Source organism: Pararge aegeria, chromosome 4 (genome assembly GCF_905163445.1).
Source record: "Pararge aegeria chromosome 4, ilParAegt1.1, whole genome shotgun sequence".
NCBI lineage: Eukaryota > Metazoa > Arthropoda > Insecta > Lepidoptera > Nymphalidae > Pararge > Pararge aegeria.
The window spans coordinates 14,057,950-14,062,846 of record NC_053183.1 but is presented as its reverse complement, the minus strand read 5'-3'; the positions used below and the strand labels follow the sequence as shown (position 1 = coordinate 14,062,846).

General features: G+C 35.2%; 1 pseudogene; it reads right to left on the bottom strand.

The window, feature by feature from the left end:
• Positions 1–1,883: 1,883 nt before the first annotated feature.
• LOC120623352 lies at positions 1,884–4,897 on the bottom strand (annotated as a pseudogene).

Genomic DNA, 4,897 nt, shown 5'->3' with positions numbered 1-4,897 from the left:
CCTAAACTAATGTTCCTAAATTTAGATTGATATGATGTAATAAATCGTTTTTACCTTCTTTAATTAAAATTATTGATAACAATCTCATCAACATAATCATCGGGTGCCATCTTCTTTAAATTGAAGTTTAGCGGTCAACAATCAAATCTTTGTATCTCGGTAGCTAAGTCCGGTAAACCCCTTATATCGTCCAACCATTTGCGTCCCTGACGTCCTGGAGATCTCTTCCCAGCTATTTTACCTTCTAGTACAAGTCTTGGAATGGAACACTGGTCTCCTCTTTGTAGGTGGCCAGAGAAAGCTACTTTTCTGCGCATGATGGTCAACATCAGTTCTCGGTATTTCCCTACTAAGTAGTTTAAGTACTTTCTTTCTATTGATAACAATAGACTTTGAAAATAAATTACAGATTTAAAATACGATATCTAATCTTTTTTTCATATCCTGTGGCACCTACCCTTACTATATCATTACATGAGTAAATCTGATGAAATCGGGAAAGCATTAACAGTAGATACAAAATTTGCTTCAGATCATAGTGTGGTGTGGTGCTGAACGTTATTTAAAAAGGAAAATATCTCCTCTGCTTTGTCTATAAATTTTCGGAACTTGTCTTTTTGTTAGAAAAAGTACTGAATTATTTGAAATGAAAACAATATAACAGAAGTCAGCAATAAGAGTACCAGCACAAAGACTAAAATGAAATAGATGTTATTCTTGCTGTACAACATGTGTATAGTAAACTAAGGTCGATATAGAACTTTACAAGGGCATGCTGTAGGTACATAGATTCAAGAAACGAATGTATGACTATCTTATTGACAGCTTTTATAATTTAAATGAAATTTTACTTAAGCTTGAAATCTGACTCACATTATTTTATTTTATGTTTTAAGATCTTATTTTGTGATAAAAAAAATAGTCTTTGTTTGCCTAGTGGAAAGTTTAGATTGCATCATCACTTACCATCAGGTGTGATTGCAGTCGTGGTCGTGGTACAATAATAATAAAATGATAAAAAACGTGTGTGTGCTTATGTATACGCGTTAGAAGTTATACTTCTCTGTCGTAACTAGATGAAAATCTTTTCAAAAGTTTTATCTTTCGCCTTATTCTACGTTAGTAGAAAAAAGTCGTTTAGCTAGCTTCGGTGTGTTTTTTGTGACGGTGTAAAAATGTACTCTCATCATTTTTCCCTAACGCGCCAAAAGAAGTATAACTTCAAAAAGTAGATGATCAGATTCGAAATTAATTAGATAGATCAATCAAATAATATTAATTATATAATATTTGCACCTCAAACACCGTCAATCAATCCGCACTGGGCCAGTGTGGTGGACTACGGCCTTAATCTTTTCTCATTGTGAACCACCAGAACCAGGCCCTGTACTGGCCCGGTAATGGTTTGATAAGATGATGATCATGAATATTTTCACATTTATTACCCTAAGGCAACATTTACCTACCTGGATAAAAAAAACGATTACCATATTATAAGCAAATAAGAAACCAGTGAAGGATCATTATTCGTCTCTATCAGCCGAACATCGCTGAAGCGGATCATTTTAAGTGTGTAATTTTAATTATTTATGTATTTCATATAAATAGATGTATATGGGATATAGGAGGATAGGATGTTATATGTTATATACTTACATATTTATATAAGTTGTATATGATTTTTAGTAGCTTACATTAATTATGGTTAATTTCATGTATGTGTATATCTTATTTGTATTTATATATATATATATATAAATACAAATATCTATATATATATATATATCTGTATTCGGTCGGTAGCATCTGCGGTACCAGGTTGTGCCTTGTGTGGTGGCGTCAGTTCATAGTGCAGACATAACGATCCTTCTTCTTCCCGCGGGCTATAGACTTTTGTTATGATGTGTGGTCGGTGGTACAGGGTAACGATAGTATTTATCGTAGATTGTTTCCCAAAATTGTCTGCGTTCCTTCAAAAGAGTTCCTTTTAATTCCAATGTCCTATTAATGGACATATGAGGCGACAAATCAATGTTTACTGGAGGCCACGCTGGCAAATCTGATCCTTTAGGTATAGGTTTCCTAAAAAGAAATCAAAATATTTTTAGAATTAGGCATATATATATATATATATATATATATATATATATAGAAAAACTAGAAATAGCATATACAGGTTAACATAGCCGAATTGCTATAGCTTACTATAGTTTAACGGAAGGAATAAGTAAGTGATAATAACCGGGACATAACCGGACTCTTCTCGGTGGAATCTGCCTTTCGAACCGGTGGTAGATTTTGGGTTCTTAAGCCCTCTTATTCTTACGCTGCTATACCGACTAAACCTCACGGTGTTCGAACTCGTGGCTGGGTCACGAGAACATATATCCGCGACAGCGGAAAGTTGCATATCCGCAGCGGACCCCAAAGGCTAACCGATCAAATGCCCCTACCTTCGCCAAAGACGCACTTAGAACCCATATCCTGCAGCTCCCTCTCTCTCTCTCACTCTGTTTATCGCCTGTACAACGCATCATTTCCCAAACAAAGTCACCACCACGAAATCGCTCAAAAAAAAATACTTTGTTCAGATACTTACCCCGTTAACATGAAATTTAACCAAATCTCTTTCATGAAAATTTTTCGCTGTCTTATTTCTTCTGACACATCTTTCTCGTCAACAATCGTGTTATTCCAGAATCCATCTAAAATTCCAAACGTCTGAGCACAATGGTTTGCACCCCGTACATTTGTGTACGGTATGAAAGGTGTGCTATCCTCAACATAGGAATACTCATACAAGTATATTTGATCATGTCCCGCTTCAACTTGATATTTAACAGATCTTAAAATTGGCCACGCAAATAACATATCAGTGAAATAATCAATATAGGCTAAAACTGTTTCCTCGCCCACAGCTTTCTCGCCGAAGTAAAAATGTCTTACCAGTTCGGACACTTTTTCTTTCTCATTTTCGTTTTTAAATTGTAAGTCAACTGGCAAAAAATCTGAAAACTTATCATTCATTTCATTCTTCCAATAATAAAATTGTGGAAATCGAAACAATCCATCCCTATCGACAAAGCCATATAGAGTCGGAAGCTTTTCGAAATCACCACTTTTCAATATACTGACTGGATTATCATCAAGAAATCTGTCCTCTCCTGTATAACGTTCTATACAAGGTGCCATAACGGTATCAGAGTTTTGTTTAGCCATAACTTTCCCAGAATTCAGGAGGTCATAAGGAATAGTCTTATAAAAAAATTCTAAGGCTAGAAGCCTTCACCACATTGTCAAATTGTAACAGTTTTGCATACTGTTTGGCGTTTTGCACGGGATCTGATTGTACGTTGTATGGAGTAAGACCCCCACCACTTTCCGGTATAACCTTTGTAAAATATCCTTTTGTCATTTTCGAGAGTATTAATAAATCTACTGAAGATGCTCCAGTACTAAAACCTGATATTATAATGTTATTAGGATTACCACCAAAACTTATAATGTTCTTCTTTACCCATCGAATTAACGCTACTTGGTCTTTCATACCTGCATTCCCGGGAATATCTTTTGTGCCTAAACAAAGAAAACCATGAGCTCCAAGTCTATAATTAAAAGTGACAGCAATAACTTTTCCAGTACCAGCTATTTTCTTTGGTGTAAACATATTTCCCCATCCGATTACATGACCTCCACCGTGGACAATTATAAGAACTGGAAGATTTGTTGTATTTGTATCAGGGACGTAAACATTTGCTATGAGACAGTCTTCTTTTATTACTTTAGATGATGGAAGTATGTTCATCAAATTACTTTGTGGGCAAACTATTTCATTATCGACAGCTTCGAAAGTATCTGACCATACTGTAGCAGGTAGAGGCGCCTGAAATGCAAACTCCAAATTATCATTACCTTCTCGTTATTTAATTATTAAGATTGATTATAGACAATTTATTTATTATCTTTATTCGCACACAATACTGCAAATTAAGGAAGAGTCTTATCGCTTAATAGCGATATCTTCCAGGCCACTTTAGGACTAGAGAAGTGACACGGGATAATTTAGGCCTAGGACACTCTGGTCAAATTAATAATTATATCCGATCAAAAACTTGAAAGTAACTGCAAAATTATAGATTTTACGATACACTATAAAAGTTTAAAAAATTAGTACATAATCTTTTTGGCACCAAATCCGCGTGCTGCTCTTAAACCTTTTTACTCACTAGAGCATGCCCAGTAGAATATTACTTATTAGGATGATGATGATAACCTTTTTTAAAAACAAGCGATAAATCATGAAACTCGTTGTCATGTTGATGTCAAATCATCTAGAAATCATTTTTTTTAGTATGTGAAATATAGATGTAGCATTGCTCAACTTTAGATGAGTTGATCATCTGTTTTCAGCACATTACACATTATTTTCCAAATTTAAGCTCGATCAGGAAAATTCAGAGTGTGAAATAACGTAGCATTATAAGGAACAAGGACCATCAATACAAACTTAGTAGCACTTTTTGTAAATCTTGTTAGAGCATTATTTTGTATCTGGAAGAACAAAATATAAAATATCTGGACCAACATATTACAGCGCACCGCCAAAGCCCTAAAAATACTCTTTTTCCACGAGAACTTGCGTAGATATTGTGTTTTTTTTGCATACTGCGGATTGATGTCAAATACGATTAAGTAAAATCGCTCCATTAACTACCTTAAACCTGTCTGTGCCCGTCGGTGCTTTAGCGTAGGGAATCCCGTAGAAGCTATATATCCCCACATCAGGGTCTTTATACCCTCGCACTGGACCCTGGGTTAACTGGACCAATCGCCATTGATCATCACATAGTGTACTCGTAACTAAGTAGAAATAGCAGAGTACCACAAACAAAATCAT